Below are 24,418 nucleotides of genomic sequence, written 5' to 3' on the forward strand. Positions count from 1 at the left end.
GGAGGGCCCCTTGCAATTCCCATCAGCATCTTGCTTTTGGTTTTAGAGATCAAAGGTGGTGGGTGGAGGGAAGAGAGACTGAGGACTCTAGGAGGGCACACAGGAAAATCCTGGGAGGGAGGAGTGGGGAGGGTGTCTTATCTGACTTGCAGGGTGCACCCCTCTTCTACGCCTGCCCTCTGCCGCCTCCTTCATCCCCAGGCCGGTCCCTTTCAACCTGAAACCAGCTCCCCTGTCTGTCTGCCTCACCCTCTCTACCTGCTAAGAAACCCATCTCCTGCTACTCCTTTGATGACTTCTCCTTAGTTGCCACGAAGAAGTGCTCGTATCAGCAAACAGATGGCGGCTGAGGCATGTAGCATAAAATATATTTATCAAGGCAAACAGCTGTAGCCCATTTCATTCCGCAGATTTCTATTAAAAGTTCTCCAGAGCTACAAGCCGCTCTGAGGCGGCCATCTGAAGGCAGCGCAGGGAGCAAGGCTTTGTGGCGCTCTCCTCCCCCTGCCTTGCGGCGCCGGGCAAAGAGAAGGCGGCCAGACTCCAGAATTCTCCTTTGCCGGCTTCAATTAAAATGCGTCCTCGCCTCTCCAGCCTCAGTGGGCGGAGGGGCCCTTCCAACTACTCCCACCTTCCTGGCGCTGTGATAAACAATGGGGACTGGGGGGCCTGCCATCCCTGGGGGCTGTGAGGGCAGAGTGGCCTCTCTAAGCACCTGTCCTGCTATCCATCCCCCGTCCCCCACCCCCCATCCCCGGGACAAGTCCACCCAGATGGGAGGCAGGCCATGCTGGAGACCTCACACTCTCATCTGTCACACTCTTTCATGCTTGCTTTACTTTGTTTTGTTTTCTGATGGCCAGAACCTTGTTGTGGCCTCTCCTTTATTGTGGTTTGGAATTGGGAGAGCTGGGATCTAGTCCAGACTCTGCTGTTAATTTGCTTTGAACTTGGGCAATCCATTTCATTTGTCTGGGCTCTTTGTTTCCCTTGGAGGGCTGAGATTGGATTAAAGGCACAAATTCAAGTGCCTTCAGGGGTTAGGCAGGTAGTGCAGGTGTGAATGGCCAGGTGTTGCCAAGGCCCAGGGGCACAGTATGTGCCTTCCTGAAAGGCATTCCAAAACTCAAGAGCACTTCAAAGTTGTGGGCATACAATTGGTATGTGAGCATGAGACCGCCCCCAGATTCAGTGTTTTTGGACATGCCATCAAGTGCTAATATTCTGTAATAACGATTGGCCGATTGGCCGATAGGGTGGTCTTTAGGAAAACGACTAATTCTTGTACTCTTGTTCTATTTTTTAAAATATTTTATTTATTTATTTGAGAAAGAGAGCACAAGCAGAGTCTAGGGGGAGAGGGAGAGGAGGAAGCAGACTCCCCACCAAGCAGGGAGCTGATGTGGGGCTCAATTCCAAGAACCTAGGATCATGATCTCAGCTGAAGGCAGACCCTTAAGCCACCCAGATATCCCACATTTTTCTTTTAATAGACTTACTTTTTTAGAGCATTTTTAGATTCATAGCAAAATTGAGAGGAAGAGATGCCCTATGTCCTCTCATGCATAATTTCTTCCAAAATCATCATGTCCCCTCAGAGTGAGACTTAGTTACAATCTGTGAATGAACATCAACACATCATTCGCACTTCAGGTTTACAGTTGGTGTTAGAATTCACTCTCAGCGCTCTGAGTCCCATGTGTTTGGACACAGGAATAGTGACATGTTTCTATCCCTGTCCTGTCCCACAGAGTACTTCGCTGCTCTCAAAAGCTTCTGTGTTCTGCCTATTTATGTCTTTCATTGATCTCTTTTGCACTGTTTTAAAAGAGGGACAACAGAGTAAATAAATAGAGACCCTGAATGTTCTGCATATCAATAGGGGGACCACCCCACCCAACGTCTTGAGAAGTTGTGTATGTGGGTTAGTGGGTCAGAGGTGGGGATTATGGAGTCACACTGTCTGGATTCAAAACTCAGCTCTGCTTCTTAATAGCTGTGTGACCTCTCACTGATCGTTTAACTATCCGCCAGTTACACCTTGCGTAGATGGTTCAAATATGCCCCGATACAGCTTCCGCTTCACCACCAACAAAAAAATAGCAATAAAAATTGCACCTATTTCATGGAGCTATTGTGAGGATTAAATTGATCCATCTGAATAATTCATCTAGAATTATGCCTGACGTGGAGTAAGTGCTCAATAAAGCTAATTGTTATTTATTGAGATGACCTTCTAGCTTTGGTGTGTTGGCACCGAATAGGACAAGCATGCAGTGAAAGCTTTCCTGGTGCTAGTATTTACAAATAATCAGTGACTGGGGCCAGGCTTGGCTCCTCCATCAGACAGATTACCCTTTGACTTTTGCCTCCAGTCAAGACATCAAACTAAAAATTATTCTCCTAGATGATACACTTATACATGCAACATCTCATTAGTTTGCTTGGAGGGAAAGAGGCAAGTAGTGTCTTCCTTACTTTACGAAGGCAGAAGTGCTTTCAAAGAGATTACCTAATTTGTTTAAAGCCACCCAGGTAGCAAGGGTTGCAGGTAGCATCTGAGTCTAAGAGAGTGGATTCTCCTGACTGTGGTCTCTTCACTTCACAGGACTGTTTTTCTACATGCTAACTAGTTGCTTATGGTTGTGATTAGTTAACTTGTGAGAGCCAGGAGAGCTCTGCTGATTTACAGGGTTTCCCAAACCTGCCCAAAGCATCACTTCAGGTGCCTGTCCAGAACCCTGATTCCTGGGCCCCCATCCAAGCTTATGAATCTGAATTCCCAGAGGAGAGACCCAATAATCAACGTGTTTAACCAGCACCCCAGCTGACTCTCATGATCAGAATAGTTTGGGAAATACACCTTGGGCCAGAAAATTCTGCCAAGAAAACTCACTCATCAGCTTTGCGCCCAATATCGGAATAGCTTTTTTTTAAGAAGATGTGATAAGGTCATGAGGGGGAAGCTGATGAGTGTGGCTAGATGGAGGACCAGAAGGACAAAGAAAGCCAAGTCTGGGACTTATTAATTCAATATTCCCAATAGTTATTGAGTTCTTATTTATGAGCGAGGTGCCTTGTTAGGTCCCACCTGTCAGGTCAAGAATGTCGTGGAAAGCAAAAGAGTCAGCGATCAGAATTGCAGAGCATTTAGTGGTTTGAACAATGAATGCACTCACTTGCATGACCTATTTCCAAGGATGGTACTGACACCAGGTGAGGATGTTATCTCTCAATGTCTGATAGATTATGTTCCACTGAGCCCTGCAATTAGCTTGAAGCTACTCTTTGGTCAATGAGTCTTTTGGGAATACGTGTAGTACAACAGGGCAAGGTGCAAAGAGCTTGCTGTACAAAGAAAAGGCTGTGCCCAGCCTCAAGTAGCCTTCTGTTCAGTAGGTGAAAAAACAATTGGAATATGTCATTGCGAGATGTAATTCAGGGTAATTATCACTCCATAATACAGTGTTACAGGTAATGGTTAGCTCCCTCTTCAGCTAATGGTGTATTAACTTCAGGAATTACGGACAAATCTCCACACCCGCCATCACGCTACCATGAGGGCTTTCCTGCTTCTGTCCTTTGGCTCATGCTGTTTGAGTCTGCCGTGCTATTCCCTCCTTCTCAAGCTCCACCCATGGGAATTCTACCTATGTGTCAAGGCTCCAGTTAAATCCCATCAAAACAAAACTACGTCTCCTCCTTTCAGTAAGGCATGACTTACACATCCTTGGAAACACCCAGTAGTTTCTCCCTCATGATCCCCATGTCCTGCCCTACAGCTTGTGGTAAGCCTGGAGCCGGTCATACCAGAGTTTTGGCCAGGGAATAGTAAGCATACAGCTCTGTCCAGAGCAGGTGTTAGATAATCATACAGTTCACCAGTGAGCTTACTTGTAGAGGACATAGGTATGTGGACTCACAGAACCGAAAAATCTGTGGGGGGAATTTCCTCAGCCTCAGGCACAGATAGATCAGAATTTGTAAATGTTTGCAGGAATTTATTCATCTCCCTCTCTTACCTCTGCTTTTTCCCATGTCACCTTGATACTTGGGTGGACTATTCCCATGTGGTGGCCAAGAGGAGTCCTAGCATCTCTGGGCTTCTATTCTACCAACTCAGCTAAGTCAGAGGAAAGAGAGAGCCCTAATGAAAGTCCAAGGCCCGCCCCTCATTGTGAGTCTAATTGGTCCTTAGCTCACCAGAATCACAAGAATGGAAATTGGAGACAACTGTACATATATCTCTTATGGGGAGAAGGTGGATGCTGAACAGGCAAAAACAACAGATGTCCTGTCCAGAGTTATTTAGCTTTCTATAGGAAAACACTTGAAACAAATTACTTTCTTAAACACTGATTTCATTTCTGATGCTAAACAGGCATTGTAAAAAATGCATGCATTAATCATAAGATGAACCAGTCCCAAAGCATGTGAAAAGCTCAATGCAACTTGTCTTCACTAAGGAGTAGACACCTCAAATCACAACCCATGCAAATTCATACCAAGGAAGTAGTTGGAGGTGCATACAAAGTCAAGGCTGTTAATTGCAGCAATATTTGCAGACGGATAGCTACGCAATTGGAAAGGATATAAATCTCTGAATTAGAGAGATGATTAAATACATGATAATACATCCGTTAAAAGTGATGTTCTGGAAATGTACTTGATATAGACAAATGCTCAGGAAATCACAATACAAAGTAATACAAAAATGAGGAGATAGGAAAGTACTTGTATATTCCCATCTCTAGTTTGTGCAAATAGATACAGTTGCAGCAAAGCCTGGAAGGAAATACACTGCGATGCTAACAGAGTTTCATCTTTGGAAAGTAAAAGCACCAATCTGTTTTCTTCTCCTTTATATTTTTCCATTTCCCAATTTTTGCCCAAGAACACTATTATTGCATGATGGGGGAAAAAAACCACATTTTATATTTCTAAATTCATGCCTCAGCGTCCGTGCAATTGAAAACGCATTCCATTGAATTTATGGTGACTGAAAAGTGGGACAACCTATTCTCTCTGGGACAGAGCCCAGATTACACACAGAGAAGAGCCATGCAGCCTGCCCTGCCCTGGGCTAGACAGGAGGGCACCACTTGCTTCTTTTCCTCCTGGGCCAGGTTCCCTGTTATTTCCATATGGGTTGTATCTTCATTTGCTGCTCACTTAGCCTTGGGGGCAGACAACCAACCCCTCCTTAATTTATTAATTGATGGAAGGAGAAAGAGAGGAAGAGGAGAGAGAGGGAGTGAGAGAGCAAGTGAGAGAGAGAGAGAGAGAGAGAGAACCAAAATCTTTCCCCCCATAGGACTGCAATAAAGGAGCATATGTATCAACTAAAAAAATTTCTTGGCGACAAAAGCTTTTTAATTGAACACAGTCTCTTCAGCCAACTTATGTAAATTCTATCCCAATTTTGGGCATCTATTTTGAGCACAGAGAGAAGCGGTATGAATCTTGCCCTAAAATTGTGCTCAGCAGAAGGGGTGACACCATATGGATGCCATGTTATCAGAGCCTGTCACCTGCTAACCGAGATGAGAAATTACAGGTTAGAATCGCCTTCCTGCTGCCTGAGCAGCCCTGGTGGGTGGGGAGCCCCTTGGGCATCAAGGCTTGGTGTGACAACCTAACACTTGCCTGGGACTCTGTAGCCACAGGTGCCTGGGAGGTTGCAGGGTGAAGGATAAGTTGAGTGGCAGTCTCTGCATGGGGGACAGTGCTGGTTTCTACCTCAAAGGAGCTGGATTTCCTTCTCCTTCGCTGAAGTGGGGATCTGGCTCATTCTGTAAACTATTACCACCTGAGAGCCAATGGGGGACAGTCTAGACTGACCTTGAGGGAAAGTGGAAAAGATGGGGAAAGAGAGGAAGGAGGATGGGGGACCACTCTGAGCATACCCACCTGTGGGAATTCTCCGCACAAACAACTCCCTCCCCCACCCCACCCCCAGGCCCCCTGTCTCAGGAGAAGGCTGAGTTTTGGCACATGACCATGGGCTGTGCAGGAAGTCACCTGCAAGTCAGATTTTAGAACATAACGGGGAGCGAGGGACGCCGGGTTGCCTGTCTTCAGTCTACAGGTAGCTTCTGAAGAAACTGGAGTTTTTTTTCCTGGAGAGACATTTATTACAGATAATTGGTTTTTTTTTTTTTTTTGGTCCTTTGTTTATTTTTATTTATTTATTTGTTTATATATTTATTTTTACCTTCTGAATAATTGTTAAATGTGATGCAGGAAAAAATAAAGTGGGCACATTTCATGTAGAGTTTCCATGTGTAATTTTTCTCCCCAAAGTCACTCCAATTCTTAAGCTAAAGTCAGGAGACAATTCAATTTCAGATGTTTATTATTCCTTTCTCCTTGCCCCTTAGGTAAGCTCAGACTTCGTACAGGAGAGCTGAGTGCACAGGCGTTGTCTTGTTGATGTGCTAACCTTGGATGACTTTTGTAGCAGGCATAAGATGGTGGGGTGGCTAGTTTTAGAAACAAGAACTCTCAGAGGTCAGGGCTCTGTGTGCCCAGTGCCTTGTAGAGAACCTGGCACAGAATGGGGGTAGTAAAAAATGTTATTAAATACTTGGAGACACAATTTCCAGTTCTTTCTCATTTCGGCTTGAGGAGCGTACCAGAAGTCACCAGGACTGTCTTCAAAAACTGTGGGGTCCCCTAGTTAAAGCAACAGGCTAGAAGTTGAAGATCTCAAAGTCCATTGAGGATTTGAAGGCCTTTTATTTTACCGACATTTCTTAGTTTCCTTTTTATGAAATAGGGATGCTATCATGAGCGACATATAGCAGGTGATTGGGTAACTCCGTAATTCCAGATTCCAGTATGCTCTTTGATCTTGTTTCTCCTTTGCCTGGCTGAAGAGTGTTGAGTTTTATGAGAAATAATATTTTCTGTCTAAATAACTCGCCTGGTCTGTGGTAGAAGTTGCTCTTCCTCCCTCCCTCTCTCCCCTCCTTCCTTCCCTCTTTCCTTCTTTCTCTCCTTCCTTCTACCATAAATACTCATTGAACACTTCCTGTGTACGAAGCACCATGATGTTTATTTAGGAAAAAAAAATGAATGAGACATGTCTGACTTCAGAGAATTTATAGTTCGAGAAAGGAAGCAAACAACAAAATCTAGAGTTGTACTAGCTTGATATTTGTTTATATGGACATATGAAGGGTGCTGTGGGAATACGGAAATAAGATTGCTAAGTCAGATATCAACTCCAAAATAATGAAAGAGGTTCAAAGATTGTGTGTGTGTGTGTGTGTGTGTGTGTGTGTGTGTGAGACAGACAGAGAGAGAGAGAGAGAGAGAGACATGAAGAATGAAGGGAAAAGTAACAAATCATACAATAAACTCTTTGTGTTAGGTATTGCTTACTGGAGAAAACATCTATGATACTTTCTGCTTTCAAAGTTGTTTTGAGGAAAAATTGAGCCAATTTATGTGAAGTACTTATCATAATGCCTGATTCATAAAAATATTCAAAAATAATAGTTACGATGGTGGTCATTGTAGTAACATCATTGTACTCTTATACACAGTTCAGTTCAACCAACATTTAAGAATGTCTGGTACAGGGTAGACATTGTATTAAAACCCTTAAGAAACATAGGTCTAGTAAAAAATAAGGACATGAAAGTGATTAATCAGAATGTAATATGATATATGCAAAGAGGGAAATAGGAAAAAAATGTAGAGAAGAAGTATAGGGAAGGGAATGCTTAAGATGCTTGTGATAGTCCGAAAAATGTTTTGAAGGATGAATAGGAGTTTGCTGTAGGAACCAGGAGTGGAAGGGAAGGGTGTGGCAGGGGAAGGAATTAATCAATATGATATATCCAAAGAATTTCCAGAGGATAGATGAGAATAGTTGTTGAAGATGGGAAGCTTGTTAGCAACAGAATAACATTTTTTACAAATTACTCTGCACTAAGAGACCACTGTACACATATTTCTATCATCACACTCATCCATTTGTATTGTAACTTTTTACCTCTAGCGTCTAGTATATACTTTGTGGTCCGTATTTGTTGAATAATGGGCCAATTAAAATAAATTCCTGGGGTGTCTGGGTGGCTCAGTGGGTTAAAGCATCTGCCTTCGGCTCAGGTCATGATCTCAGGGTCCTGGGATCGAGTCCCGCATCGGCAGGAAGCCTGCTTCCCTTCCTCTCTCTGCCTACCTCTCTGCCTACTTGTGATCTCTCTCTCTCTGTCTGTCAAATAAATAAATAAAATATTAAAAAAAATCAATTCCTAAGAGGAATTCCCAGATGTTCCTCTATATGTCCTTGGCATTTTAGAAAGTTAGATACCCCTGTCCCCCTGGGTTATCCCCTGAGAACACTGAGTGGCCACTTTCCATGTCTGCAGAGAAGGACACCAGACTGAGATGTCTTAGCTGCTGTAGGGAGACTGTCCATTTAATAGCAGACCATCATCTAATGATAAGGTTTTATGTGGATTATTCTCTCACTGTTAGTTTTGTTTGTTTGTTTGTTTGTTTTGTTTTATTTTTGCTTATTTTTTATAGACAAAGACAGGGTTGGGTTAGGGATTAATTCTAACTAGAATGGATTTGCTAGAAAATGAAATCTGAAAGCCTTGATGAAAGGTAGTTTTTCAGTAGATAAATACAGGGTCAAGACAATGTGGGATAAGATTTCATTCTAACGGAGCAGCTTTGATGACTGGTGCCTTGAGAGCCCCTGGGGAAGCACAGAAGGTGGGACTCTTCTACCATCTGCAAAGGCAGAGGTCAGTGTGGGTGACTTTTCTCACCCAGCCTTGGAAAATGGGAATTTGAGTGACTGCTCTTCCCTCCCCATAGGGCAAGTTCCTTTGCTCTTGGAGGGGGTCCCCGAGGATGCCCATGGATGCCACCCACAGAGTTTAAGCATCTCAAGGGCAGCAAGGAAGTAGGTCTTCGTTTCCCACTTTCCATCTCCAGTGCCTGGCTCAGTCATAGGTGTTCCCTAAACATTCACTGGACTGAAAGAATGAAATTAAGAATTAGTACTTGCATGGGGCATAATCTGTGCCAGACATTGTTTTAAGGGCTTTGAATGTAATAATTCCTTTTCTTTCTTTCTTTTTTTTAAAGCTTTTCTTTCTTTATTTAGAGAGAGTGAATGAGTGGGGTGGGGTTGGGCATAAGGCAAGGGAGAGAGAGAATCTCCAGCAGAGTCCATGTTGAGTATGGACCCAGACGCAGGGATTGAAACCCCAAACCTGAGATCATGACCTGAGCTGAAATCGAGAGTAGGAAGTTGAACTGACTGAGCCACCCAGGCACTCTGGTATTGATTCCTTTTACCTCTGCAACAAACCTAGGAGGTAGGTCCTGTTGTGGGTGAATGCCGATGAAGTGATTGTAGATGAAGTCAGCGGAGCACCCTCCACATTCAGCTCCAGGGACCATGCCCACGACCTGGGGCTTTCTCTTCAGCTCAGTAAAGAGCAGCCTATGGTGCAGATGACATCTTTATGGATGCTCCCTGACTCTAACCCCTTACTAAGGAGGGAGGGTTATCTAACAGCACTAGGTGATCTGGGCCAGACAGAGAAAAGTTTCTGATAGCCATTTGCACGGCTGCAGCAAAAGCCAGGCAGGTCTCGGGCTCCCTGTTGCCTGATCACATCGATGGTAAACATGCGCCTTTCCTTGAAAGCAAAGCGTTCTCTGAGCTCTGAGCTGAGCCGCCACGCTGAGTAGGCAAGGGAGCGTCTGGGGAAGGCAGGTCACCCTAGACAGTTAATGTAAACACAGCTGCGATCCCCAGTGGAGAATGGTCTCTTCGTAGCAACTGCTGGGCCAGCAGCTGATCAATCTCTTGCAGGATGGCTGATGGGGGAGAGTCAGTTTTCGTAAGCGTCTTCTCTTCCAGGAAAAGCCCCTCCCTGGATCTGAGAGGCAGGTATGGACTGGCCTCTGAGCAGGATGCTGGGAGACTGCACAGGCCCTGAGTCCTGCACCTGCTTCCCTCTCCCCAGGAGACTGATGGAGCTCTGCGAGGCTTGAACCATTTTCGTTTGGCATGAACGTTTTCTCCCTGTGGCTCACCTCACTACAGTGACCTCACCTAGGTGGACAGCAGAAATGTACCAGCAGTTTTTTGATTTTCCAAACCCAAGGACGGAAACAGTGTATTATCCCAGAGTGGGCAACCCAAGGCCGATTTTGACTTTGGGATGCATTAACTCTTTTATTTCACTTATGTCACACAGAAAATTAGAGCCAGATGGTAAATTATTCCAAAATTTTATTTCACAATGGGGAAAGGAAGGGTTAGAAAGGGACAAATATAATGACACTGTTTCATTGGGTAAGAGCTGACCTCAGTGCACTGCTCATTTCGTTAAACTATCATGCTTTCCAGATATAAATAAATGTGTCTATCATGAACTTACTCAGTCCCTATCCTAGATGGTTAGGGTGAAGAAGGTTTTGTGAATTCTTCAGACAGAAGAACCCAGACCACTGCATTTCCCTTGTTGGGGAAATGGGTTTGCCATCTGGATGGAGACTGGGCAGAGACGCTGATGTTGTCTCTGGTCTGCAGAACCTGGGGGTGGGGGGAACTGGGATGTGGAAAGTTTGGGCAGGGTCTTGGAAATTCGTTAAGCCCAGGTTTGAGTTTGAGTTCTGCCACCTCCTTACCTTCCTCGTGACTTTAGGCAAGTAAGTTCACTTTTCTGAGCCTTGATCTCTTATTTTGAAAAAGTTAAGGACATATGCTATGGCTCTGTTCCCTCTGTCTGTCAATAGTGGTCATGGACGTCACAAGATGCATAGCTGGGTTGTTCTCTGTCATGTTTTACTTTGTCCTTACCAATTTTTTTTTTTTTTAAACAAGATAGATGCTATTATTGCTTCCATTTCCTAGAAGAGAGCCTCGGGCTTAGAAAACTTCAGGGTCAGAGGCAGGCCTCTATTTGAACTTGGATGCTCTACACTGAGGCACCGGGAGTCCCGAGATGAATGACAAGGTCAGTGACATCCTGAGAGGAAACTTCTCTTTGAGTAATTCACACTCAGGCCAGACAGAGAGACAAATAAGCAAAGGGTTATAATACGGTGAGATGGGTGTTTTTTAGGGCTTGGGAAGGATCACCTACCCCAGAAGGAAGGCCAGGGGGAGGGAGGGCTTCCAGGAGCACGTGATGCCTCCACTGACTTGAAGGGCAAAGAGAAATCATTTGGGTGCAGTAGTATGACATTGCTACCCCAGATATTTGGGAGAGATGTGTCAGTTCCAATAACCTGGAGGTGAAGACTAGCTGAGCGTAGTTTGAGGATCTATTAATAGCTGTGAGCAATGGAGAGTGCGGGGCGCGATGGGATGCGCATTCCGATCATGATGTAAGTAGTGCATACACTCTGTTAGGGACCCTAACCCCTTGGGGACGCACGGAGATTCTTAGGGACATCATCATATTTGAGTTTTGCAAAGATGACTCCCTACCTCCCAGGATTTCTGCAGGGATGGCCACAGCCTCCCCATGAACCTGTTTCCGATTATGGCCAAGCATGAAGCTGACGGAATATATAGGCAGCGGACAAGGGATACTGTCCAAATCCCCTCCCTGGACGTTTCTACCTCGGTTACCTGAGACCTCCCAGCCCTCCCCGGCCTTATTGCAGACACTAAGCCTGGGCTGAGAACACTGTGGAAGGCTCTGGGTAGACTGGGAAAGAGCAGAAGGTGATAAAACACCCAGTGGACACTTACATCTCCATGGCTCTTCCCGTCTGGGCTTGGGGAGCCCGAATGTATGGAGGGTGTCTCACATCAGGGCTGCCATCCGTCCATGGGGGGGACAGCCCATTGGCCTACTTGCTGGAGGTACAATCTGCGCCTCTGCTTAATTGAATTCTCATCCTTTAAAAATATATTTTTGTACTGTTGCCTGGAGGCATTCAGGTAATGGGTGCATTTTTAATAAGCCCAGGAAGTAAATAACTCTTTTCTCCCAGAAAATCCAGAGGGACTACAGCTCTAGTGCAGCTTTGAATGCGATGATACCAAGAATGGGACCAGGGGCCATGTGCACTCTGACTGTCAGGGTGATTCTCCTCCTTGTTCTCAGGTGGAGGAGACCCAGGTGTGCCCGAGTGCGTGCCTGAGCAAGCCTGGGAGAGAGCGGTGCTGGAGAGAGGCCCTTCAGGGACACTGTGGGTTCTAGCTGCCAGCTAACCCCCTCTAGTGTTGATGAAAACAGACTATTTGTAGCTGTGAAAAGAGAACTTGCATGGTAAGACATTGGGTGGGTTCCTCACCCGCTCGTGCCTCCCCTGCATCTCAGGGGCACACAGGGCTGAGGCCGGCTGTCCAGGGAGTCTTTGTTTTGTGTCATGTTCTGACTCCACTGCCCTTCTGTTGACCTGCCCCAGTGGCTCCCCTCTGCACTGGGTCTTCACCCCTCCCTGGTCTCTGCTGCCTCCTCAGGCCCCAGCTGCCGCCCCCGTGGCCCTGCCCTGGATGCTCATTTCTCATCACGCTTTTGCTCCTGCTACTGTCTCGGCCCAGAATGTTCTCCGCGACTTCCGTGCCAGTTCTGTAGGCTCCAGATCAAGTTTCCTCATCTCTTTGCCCACATATGATAAGTTCTTCTTCCCTCGAAATCCCACAGCAGTTAAGGCTCTTACATTTGGGATATGCCACCTTGTGCTTTCATTTAGCTTTTTATGGCTATGTAAACTCTTCGAGGGCGGATGGTTGCCTGGCGTCCCGCATGGAGCAGATGCCCCAGGCTTGTTTATCCCACAGAGCTGACATCCTACAGCAACTTTCAATTTAATCCTCAAGATAGGAACATCTTAGACATAAAATGGCCCCTCTTACCCACTGCCATCCCCAGCTGATTATTCCCTGGTCTCCAAACCCAAACCTCCTCTGCAACCTTCTGGAAAATTCTCAGTTGCCAGCACTGCCAAACCCAGTGTGAATTCTATGGCTTGGTCTAAAGAATTCCAGCCTAATCCTAAACCTCTTTTCAATTATGATGAGCATGCAGTTTAAGTCACAATAAAAGGGTGGCAGTTGTCTTCAGAGCTATGTCCTGTGATCAGGTACTGCTTTCTGAGGTAGCTACCCACATTCTTTCTGAGAACAAGAGAGGAGGTGAGCTCAGCCCTCATAATCTGCATGGTTCTCATGGGAGAGAAACCTTCCAGGCCTGGGAACTCAGTAGATGCTTTGTACCCATTTCACAGATGTGCTAACTGAGGCAGCCATGTCTGGACTGAATTTCAGGGATACTCAGCTATCACCTTCACTCTCTTATTTGGCTAATGGAAGTAGGTTAATTCAAAGTCACAAGAGCGACTCTTTTGTTGTTGGAGGTGGGGATTATAGACTGTCGTTTCTAATGAACCTTAATGGTGCCCTTTCTTCTTCATAAGATGTAGAGCAGTCCTTCCAGAACGCTCTATGCAAACCTCAGCCAAGGCTGCCAGCCACAGTTACAGAAGCAGATCTCAGCGCGTGTCTGGTGCCTTTTGCCTAATAAACGCCCTCTTCCTTGCTCCCTCCTTCTGCCAAAGACCTCTCCTCCACTGTAACCTCCTCTAATCCCCTCTTGCCAGATATAACAATGTCCCTCTGGATCCTTCTCTCAGAGAACAGAAGTCAGTAAAGGGGATGTCACAGGGTCCCACTGCCCGCAGCGCCTCCTCCTCCGAATCCCAAAGAAAGCTCAGCGGCTGATGGGGAAGTGATTTATAATCCCAAACACAGTTTCTTTCGCTGTTGGTTCCGGTTCCTGCACCAGAAATCGTTTTGCATATTAGCATGGCATTGATGACATTCAAAACAGGTGCACTGCCTATAGGAGAGCTGTGGAGGCCCACTGAAAGCTTCCAGCCGAGACCCCGGGTGCGTGAACCCTTCTTCTGATAAGCTTCAGAGCAGGTAAAATCATCATTAAAGGAAAATTGACTTGTAAGTACGTGCACGATTCTAGTCATTGCATCCTAACCACAAAGAAAAGCGAGGCGGCAGCAGCCAAGGGAATCTTTTTTAAAAAATGTATTTAACAGAACAACAGAAAAGAAATTGCCATCTCAGGAAAGGGGCATGACACAGCTCGAAGACGCCAAGAAATCACACTGTTCGTACTCTCCTGGAATCGTGGTCGATGCCAGAGCTGATACCTCTGAGGCAGGATAGCTCAGAAGGCTGGGAAGAGGCAGGGCTTAAGGTCCTACTGTAGGAAAAATGGGATAAGAACCCTAGTTCGGGGGGGAAAAAATCTCAAGAAGCCCTGGGATATCAGATTGGAGCCAACCTCGCTAACACCGGACCCCAATATGTCACATTTCAGAATGTTGGATCCAGAAGAGTCATTCTGAAGATATCTTCCCTTAAAACAAAAATGACCTAAAAAAGTCTCACAGAAACAGGCTGGAACTTAGAAGCAAGGTGAAGCTTCACATGGTTCTGGGTGTGACTTTCCCGTGCAGTCCCCCGCTATACTTGCTGAACCGCTTCATGAGCGCCAGCGACATGCCGGGAGCCAAGGGCATAACTTTGTCTTCAGCATATTCACATTTGACAGGTAGACCTGGCATCCATTTTACAGACAAGTACACTGAGGGTTGGGGACATTATCACCCGGCCCAAATCACACAGCTCATGAGAGGCGAAGTCAGGATTTGAGTACAAGCTGCCAACTCTAAAATCAAAGGGCTTAACGTTCTTTATCCGCCTGAAGAATAACAGGAAATTTATTCCGGAGCCCCAACAAAGCAAGAAAACAGGACACAGACAAAGCCTCCTGGAAAATCCCCTATTTTTTCTTTCCAACGGCAAAATGATATTGCAAAGGTGGTGGAAGGGAAGTAGATGTTTTCTGAGAAGCCATATATATATATTTTTTTTTTCAAATTTTACAGTTTTATGGCAGTATCATTGACACATATAGAGCATGTGTGTAGGTCAACGTGTATGTGATGGGTTGGTATGATCCTTCTTTTTTTTTTTTTAAGATTTTATTTATTTATTTGATAGAGAGAGACACAGCAAGAGAGGGAGCACAAGCAGGTGGAGCGGAAGAGGGGGAAGCAGGCTCCCAATGAGCAGGGAGCCCGATGCGGGACTCGATCCCAGGACCCCGGGATCATGACCTGAGCTGAAGACAGATGCTTAACGCCTGAGCTGCCCGGGCACCCTGGTATGATCCTCCTACATGGAAGCCCCCTGCCCCATGGAAGTTTAGCTCCAGAGGCTCAGAGCCATGCAGGTAGCTGCTACCTGTGCTCTTCTTGGCCATGGTTAAGAAAGGGCGTAGTAGGACCGAGAACTCTCCAGAACTGAAGCCTCGAGTGGGGAGAACGGACTCTGGGCTTAAGCCTCTTTCATATAATTACTGGCTGCCTTCTTTCCCTCTAGCTGGGCTCTAGAGTCTTAGAGATGGGAGGGGACGGGGGTGGTGGTGGTGGTGGTGGTGGTGGTGGTGGTGGTGGTGTCACCTGTCCGAGGCCCTTGCTTTTACAGATGCAGAAGTCAAGGCCAGGACATGTAAAGAGAATAATAGCTAATGATAAAATGAATGCTAATCTAGTTCCTCTGACCTGAGGATGTGGCTTTTGAGGCCCCGCACAGACAAAGCTCTGTCCTGGTTCTTTCCCTGCTGGGTGTGGGCTGCTGCGGAAAGATGCCACTTCTCTTCAGGAGAAAAGGATGTGTGGGGGGGCCCCTAGGATCTCCAGCCTGGCTTTTTGGTGATGGAGCACCGTCAGCAGATGGGTTCCCGGCCTCGACAAGGCTCCTGCAGCCAGAGGGCAGCCCCTCTTACGAAACAAAGAATCAGGGGGTCCTCACCAAGCCAGGCATTGAGACAAGTGCAGGAGAACTCAGCTTACTGGGTCAGTATCTGCTCATGAGCCCGTATATGCACCAGACCAGGGGTACCTGCCACAAGGGAGCTCTGACACAAAGTGTATTGCAGAGTCTCAAAGATCTTTCTGTGCAAGGCAGAGGCAAGACAAGAAAGGAAAGGGACAGCCTGTTGGTAGAGAGTCAGTCCGTGTCCACTGGAGCTCCAGGAGCATGGGGGTCCTCAGGGCAGCATCTCAGAGGGGCCAGGCTTAAGAAGATCTCTATGGGCACAGCATCCTCATAGTCAGAAGGGATAGCTGAGTGCTTTCTAATACCACATCTGTACGGCTGCTGCCAGAGAAATGGATGGTAACCCCGCCTGCCACGCTGATCAGGGACTCTCCCCTCTCTGCTGTACTGAGATTCACACTGTACATGGTGGTGGCACTGGAAGGCTTTTCCTCTCTCCCTGGGTCTCAGGACCATCCACCCTGAGCATCACATCGTGCAAGGCTTTGGGGTGTAGAAGGCTCATTAGTATCCATTACCATAGTGCTTCTCCAGCACAACGTGGGAGGGGAGTGTATAATACCCAGGATTAGAGCAGGCAAGGACACTAAGGTTAGGTAGCCCGCCCCGTGAAAGACAAGCTGACTTCACAGGGTCTTCTGGGACCTTGCATGAGATCACACAGCCTCTTTGCCCCCATCCTCTATGCTAATCACACCCTCCTTCTCATGAGACCGGGAGAAGCCTGAGCCAGGCTGTCAGGTGACAGACTAGACCTGGTGGCAGACCTGGGAAGGAGACCGGGGATCAAGCGATGTCCCTCCTTCCCCAGACGGCGACCTCAGCACGAGTGTTTGCCGAAGCCCATTGGACAGACGGGGTCACTGGGGAGCACAGAGGGTTTTAATCAAGGAGCAGAAGTAGATTTGCTTTTCTAATAATCCCATATTAATTAGTGTCACTTGAAAAATGGCCCGTTGCACACTTGCTTCTGCTGTAGCCCCAGCTGGCAATCCGGGAGATGCTGCAGCCTCATTCCTGCAAGCTGAGTCTGCCCCCCGGTTGGAAAAAATGTAATTTTGTTTCAAAACCTTGGGGAGGTCTCAAGATGTCTCTGATGGAGAGGAAAACAAAAAGAGAAGATGGTCTACAAGGTTCCTCCTCTCTTGTGCCTTGGCCCAGCGGCAGTAATTACACAGATTAGAAGTAATTACACAGATTAGAAGTTGTGTGTTAAAAAAATCATCTTTCTCATGGGTCTCTGCCTCACTTGCTAGTACCCCTTTGGGTTCCTGGACCAAGTAAAGACAGGCCAGGGCGCCCTCCGGGCTCAGCCCATTCACACCTCACTATAGCATCTCCTCCAGCCTCAACAAATCCAACTTCCACACCTCCCTTGGGATATTTTCCTGACCCCGTTTCCCAGGGGCTGAAAGTAGCATTTGGGAGACTTCTAAATGAGAAGAGCAAGATATTGACAATTTTGGTTGGGCCAAACAACAGCTACATGGCAATCTCCATACGGGTTGGGGTTGCATTGGGTCATCAAGGCGAAGCCACAAGCCACACGCCCTTTGAAGCACATTGCCTCGTGCTTATGTCTTTGGTTCTACTTTATTGGGTTTCGTTATTGTTCCCAGTTTAGAAATGAGGAAACTGAGTCTCAGGGAAGTTAAGTAATCTGTCCTGAAACACTAGTCATCCTGTTGGAGCTAGGATTAGATCCTAGGTCTGACTCCAAAGTCCATATCCACCTGGCTTATACTGGTCCCTTGGGATGACTTGTCCCTTCCTAGAATGCAATTACATTATCCCCGGTCCCATTTCTGCTCCTTTTCTGGCCCAGCACCATTTCCCCTGAGTCCAGTACCCTCATCATCCTGGTCAGGGCCAAGGTCCTCCCCTTTGACCTCTTACTGGACAGAATCAGTGTTCTCAGCTTTTCACTTTCCCTGTCTCTGGATATCACCCCCTCAGGACCCTGCTAGAATTTTCGGCAGAGCCATGGCTGTCAAGGTGGGTCCCTATCACCCTTCTTCATCGGAGGCCTCGGGGATGGAGACGGGGTGGAAGATGGGATGGTGTGAGGGACAGAAGTCTCTCCAAGCACCATATGGCCACCACTTTCTACTATAGGGTTCCTGTAAGATAATGTTTATCTCACTACTAAAAGCAAACATAAAGACCAAAAAAAAAAAAAAAAATGCTGTGGAGTGCCCGTGAGCTAACCCAGGCTGATCTATTTATGTTAATAATGGGACCCCTCCCAAATAGAATTTCCCTTTTAGCAGAGACCTTTTGTTTAATGAGTCAGGCCAAATGGAAATTTCACTTGTGAATTTCAGATAGCCTGGTACGTCCCATAGGGTGTGATATTCATGGTTACGGGAAGTTTGGGGGATCCTGTAAATTGTGCCGCCCTTAATGAGGCCGGGGCTGTGGCTCTCCCATTTCTATTTGGATGGGCAGGGGGTGGGGCTGAACAGCTTTCTCTGGGATCACATCTTATCCCAAGGTTCAGCCTATGTTCCTTGCCCTCCCGCCTCCTGGGGGGTTCGGGATACACATGTGTTTCTCTCCCCTACCCCAAGCAACCACCCACAGGCCACCTGAGCTCCTCCTCTCCACCTTGTCAAAGAAGAAAGCTGTAACCGTGTAATTATGATATCCTGGGGGTAATTTTAACTATAAGTCATTATTCTAAAACAACCGATGCAATCCCCATTTGCCAGCACAAAGAGATGATTCTCACTAGCCTGAACTCACTGTCAAACATGCCAGGAGAAATAAAAAGGTGCTAATGCAATATAGCCCAGAAATAGAAAATAAGATTAGAGGCGATGTTTGAGATTTCAGGCTGCGGGGGGGAAAATAGCACAGGGTTTAGTTACCAGCAGAACTGTCAGACAGAAAGCCTCCGAGGTCATTAATACCGGAACCTTCATTAAGCCAAGTGGATAAAATTAAAGGGTGTTTGGTGAGGATTTAATTTTTCCTGGAGGTTTGCTGTCTCTGAAGGGCATTTGGGGCTGGCGATGAGGCCAAGGCAGAAGGCTCCAGAGTGGGGAATCAAGATATTGGAGTTCTCCTTCTTTGTCATCCTCTCAGCGAGCCCGCTGAGAACGGGCAGTGCCAAGCTGCCACGAAATCAGTGAACCCATTCTCCTCGACCCTAAGCCACCTCCTTGGAAACAGCACGGGAACCCCAGGGCCCCACAGCCTGAACCAATCATAACTCAGCCTGTGAGCGCGGGGCAGGAGGATGGGGGGAAGGAGCACTTCTGGCTTGGGAGACCTTCCAGGCCATGTTAACTTCTGAGGTCAATGCAGGCACCAGAGCAGGTCCCCCCCAGTCCTGGGGACAGGCAAGCAAACAGGCCTGGCTTTCTGCAAAGCTGGGAAGCAGGCGATGGTAGCCTTTGGTGCTTCTCACTGCTGCTTTTTGTGGTCCCCTTTTACCCCTGGATGCTTCTTCCTCACATCATTCTCGCACGACCTTTGCGTCTGTTGATTGTCACAGAAATCTAACATACGAATTCTCCCAATGTTGTCAAATGATTAGAGTTTGAAGGTGTTAAACATTCCTCCCTGAGATGTTTATGGTTTCAGAAAAACACTTTTTCCCCCTTGTTTTTTATTGCGATAAAATACACATTACATAAAATTTACTATCTTAACCATTTTGAAATGTACTGTGCAGGAACTCTGAGCACATTGATGCTGTCGGGCGACCATCCTCACCATCTGCCCACAGAACTCTTTTCATCTTGTTGAACTGAAACTCTGTATCCATGAAACACTAACTCCCTGTCCCTCCCTCCCTCAGTCCCTGACAACCACCGTGCCACTTTCTGTCTCTACGAATTTGATGATTCTCCGGACCTTCATGGAAGTGGAGTCATAGGGTATGTGTCTTTTTGGGGTCTGACTTGTTTTACTCAGCATAATGTCCTCAGGGTTCATCCACGTGGCAGCATGTGACAGGGATTACTCCTTTTTAAGTCTGAATAGTATTCCATTGTATGTCACAAATGGCTCACAGACAAATGAAAAAACGCTCCTTATTGATGGGCATCAGGGAAATACAAATCAAAACCACAATGAGATACCACCTCACATGGGTCAGAATGGTTACAGTTAACAACTCAGGAGACAACAGATGTTCGTGGGAATGTGGAGAAAGGGGAACCGTCTTACATTGTTGGTGGGCATGCGAACTGGTACAGCCACTCCGGAAAACAGTAGGGAGGTTCCTCAAGGAGTTAAAAATAGAGCTACCCAGGCACTTGGGTGGCTCAGTTGGTTAAGCCACTGCCTTCAGCTCAGGTCATGATCCCAGAGTTCCGGGATCGAGTTCCACATCGGGTTCCCAGCTCTGCGGGGAGTCTGTTTCTCCCTCTGACCTTCTCCCCTCTGACCTTCTCCCCTCTCATGCTGTCTCTCTCTCTCACATAAATAAATAAAATCTTTTTTAAAAATAGAGCTACACTACAACCTAGCAATTGCATTACTAAGTATTTAATTAAAGGATACAGACATAGTGATTCAAAGGGACAACTGTACCCCAATACTTATAGCAGCAATGTCCATAACAACTAAAATATGGAAAGAGCCCAGATACCCATCGACAGAAAAATGGATACAGAAGATGTGAGATATATATATATATCTATATACCTATATAGATATATATATATCAGAATATTACTCAACCATCAAGAAGAATGAAATTTTACCATTTGCGATGACATGGATGGAGCTAGAGGTTATTACACTAAGTGCAATAAGTCAGTTAGAGAAAGACAAATGATCTCACTCATATGTGGAATCTGGGAAACAAAACAGACAAGCATGGGGAAGGAAAGGAAAAACAAAATAAGATGAAAAACAGAGGGGAAGCATACCATCAGAGACCCTTAACTGTAGGAAACAAACTGAGGGTTGCTGGAGTGGAGGTGGGGTGATGGGCATTAAGGAGGGCACTTGCAGTAATGAGCTCTTGGTTTTATATGCAACTGAGGAATCACGGAATTCTTCCCCTGAGACCAATAATACACTATATATTAACTGAATTGAATTTAAATTAAAAAAAATTCCATTGTATATGTATACCACATTTTGAAGCTAAAACAAAACAAAACAAAACAAAAATAAGCCCCCCTCCAAAACCCCCAACCCTTAAAATCCAAAAGGAATATGTTTTAAATGATGGAATGCAAACATTGTGCTTGGTCAATAGAAAAGAAGAGGGAAGTGGCCTTTTCTCTGTTCTCTGCTCTAAAAGCACAGGGTCAGAAATCAGGGCACCAGAGTTCCATCCTGACCCTGCTCCAGGAGACTCCCTGCCAGTGCTCTCCTTCCTTCTTCTTCTGGAAAGGCTGGAGTAATGATACCTGCCCGTTCTTGCCCTGCGAGGAGCATGAAGATGGTGATGAATGTGTGGAGATTCTTGAAGGACAGAAGAAGTCAATTGGGCTTTGTGTCATGGTACCAATGATCTTCCTTTGCAGACTTAGTGTTCTGGGACATTCTGAGGGCTTTGCAAGAGCCAACTCCGTGAAAACAAGGAGCCTTCTCAGGCCTCATGAGGAGCTTTCTGTGACATCTGCACTAGAATTTTCGTAGTGTGAATTAAGTAATGTACTACCAGATGAGGAGCTGACAGTCAGACTTCTGCTGAGGCAAGTCTTTCGAGTTCCCCTGATACAATATCCAAAGCCATGCCCTTCCAAGTGGGATCCCGCATGGGCAGCATGGGTCTCCCCGGCCAGTGTGATCGGTGCAGAATCTTGGGCCTCACCTTGAACTTGAATCTGAATTTCAATTAATTCTCCAAGTGACGCTTACATTAAAGCTTTAGAAGTACCAGCTAAAGCCCCAGATTAGGCCCAAAGGTGATGGATACCATCTGGGGGAGGAGGAGGGGGAGGGGATGTCTTGGGCCTCAGTTAACTTCTTCCCTAGAGTGGGTGGAGGGGTGGGAATAGCCCCCATGCTGCCGTTCAGTGCTGCGCTTGGAATATCAAATGACAATAAATGGGAGAGGGCTCAGAGCAGTACAAAGTACTTGGGAAATGTATGGTATTTTCATGCTCATTGGCAGCTGGCCTGTCCCCACCCCTTAGCTGGGGAGTCCTCTTCATCTCTCCAGCCAAATTAATCTATTTCTCTGCTCTTGCTCCCATACCCTCTTTGAAACAACATCAATTTTGGTTGCTTTCATCCAAACTGCAAAAGTGTTTGAATTCACATTATTGCCTTTAGTGAGATTTGCTTTTTTTTGCCTCCAATTTTTTCCTTCTTTCCCCCACCCTTTTCTATCTTTCTTTCTTCTTTTTCTTCTTCTTCTTCTTTTTTTTTTTTTTTGGACACACATTTGCTGTGGTGCCTGGGACCCGGTGCAGAGGAGATTAGCATGGTGTTCAGCCACTGGCCATGCCTCTGAGGAGCAGAGCTTTCTGTTTATCTCTTAGAAGCAGACATTTGGATTTTATCCCAGGGGGAATTGATCAGGGTGCCCTGAATTCATTCATTCATTCATTCCTGTATCCCTCCCCCTGCCATACACACACACATACACACACATAAACACACACACACACACACACACACACACACGGCTACATGTCAGCCATAGCAATGTGGTCTGCTGTTTCTTTGGGAAGCTGTTTGTGACATAGAGACATTTTGGAATCGTCTGCAGCTCAACTTTCTTCCCTTAAGCATATTCTCCTGTTGGGCTTCTACATCCCTTTGGCGGCAGCTCGGGATGACCCCGGTCCGGGCTCCCAGATCCAGCCAAGGTGTGTGGAATTCTTCCCTTCCCAGCCTCATTCTCTCACCTGGCCTGGCATTTCCAGAGCAACACCAGTGTTTTCTTTTCCTTTTACACAGGTGCTCATGCTAGGGTGGCTTGCAGAACTCAAAGAAAGAGTCATTGCCCATTTGTTCAGAGTTCATTTTTCTGTCTTTTTAAGTAGGAGTGCACAGGGGCATGCAATTATAGACACAGAGCAGGAACATTGTAAATTTGTGGTTAAGTGATGGATGTATGCAGTGATTGATTCATATTTTTGTCGCCATGAATGGCTGCGTGTTTAGTGAGCAGGTATGAGCATTTATACACCTGTATTTATTCATACCTGTGTTCATTCATTTAGTGCCTGTTAAGCACTCATGTAGAAGGCACGGGTACATGTTGAGTGAGAAAAAACTCCTGTGTGGGTAAACATGTTGGCTTTACTCTCAAGGACTTCCAGTTTTCCAAAAGAGGTGAGGCACTCTTTTGCAACCTTAACACTACGTTGATATGGGGGTCATGCAAAAACAGGTGGGTGGGATCAGATGAATAGAACATGCTTTCAGCTGGGGACCAGGAACCACTTCTAGGAGGGGAGGGCACCTGAGTCAGAGATTCACATCTGTGGAAATTGGCACTGCAGCCCAAGCCAAGTGTGCCCCTGGAACGAAGGCACAGAGCTAGAAACAGTAGTGTGTAGTGTAGTAAGTGCTTCGGTCAAGCTACAATGCTCAGGGTAGGTGAAGGGAGCTGGGAGCTGGGGTCAGTTTGTGTGAGAGCTTGTGGTGGTGGTAGGGGAGCTGAGGGTGCAGATTAAGGAGGGTTTTTTTGGACTGAATGAATCAAAAGATGTGAACTTTTTTAGGCAGGTGAGTAAGGTGATCAGAGTAGTGCTTTAGGAAGATCACTGCGGCAGGGATTTGTAAAAATTAATTAAAGATTTGGAAGACTAGAGGCATCAAAAGTAGTTAAGAGGATACTATAGTAACTTGGAGGCAGATTATGAGTGTCTGAATAGGGTGGTGGCAGCAGGAGATAAAGGAAATACCATTGAGCCAACAGCGAGGGAACGCAAGGTTGGATCAGGTGCAGAGCAGAAGAGGAAGGAGGATGATGAGGCTTTGGGACCCGAGATGGTGGAGGTGTCATCACAGACACGGGCAAGACACCGGGAAGCTCCTTTCCTTTGTGACGCGGTACAGGAGGAATAGTGAATTTCAGCTGGGATACATCAGGTGTAAAGCCCTGCTGGGAACAGCCAGATGGAGAAGTTCATCAAGCCACTGACTATTTGAAAGGGGTTCTTAGGACTGATTCCAGGACTGACATTAAATTTGATCATCAGATTTATAGAGGTAATGGTTGAAGCCTTAGATATGAATGCAACTGTTAGGACAGAACATACAAAGAGAGACTTAAAGCACGGTGGCCGTAAATATTTATATTCAAGCCAAAAGGAAGAGAAGGAGAACAAGGCATATCCCTACCTCCCGTGAGCACACATACAGAGCTCAAAATGCATGCACATCCAGATGACGGGGTTAATCAATTCCACGGGGTTGAAAGAAAACAGGAGAGCCAGCGAGTCGGTAATCAAGGGGAACGGGATGATCAATATTGTGGCCTGCAGGAGAGGAGCAATGCACGAGGACGGACAAACAGCGGATTTTGTCGGTGGAGGTGACATGCTCACAGGGGTCCCCACACGGGCGAGCTTGTGGACACACATCCACGTGTCAGGAGGGGAAGACTCGGATAAGCAAGGAACGGGAAAGAAATGC

The sequence above is a fragment of the Mustela erminea genome, chromosome 9, assembly GCF_009829155.1.
Source record: "Mustela erminea isolate mMusErm1 chromosome 9, mMusErm1.Pri, whole genome shotgun sequence".
Classification (NCBI taxonomy): Eukaryota; Metazoa; Chordata; class Mammalia; order Carnivora; family Mustelidae; genus Mustela; species Mustela erminea.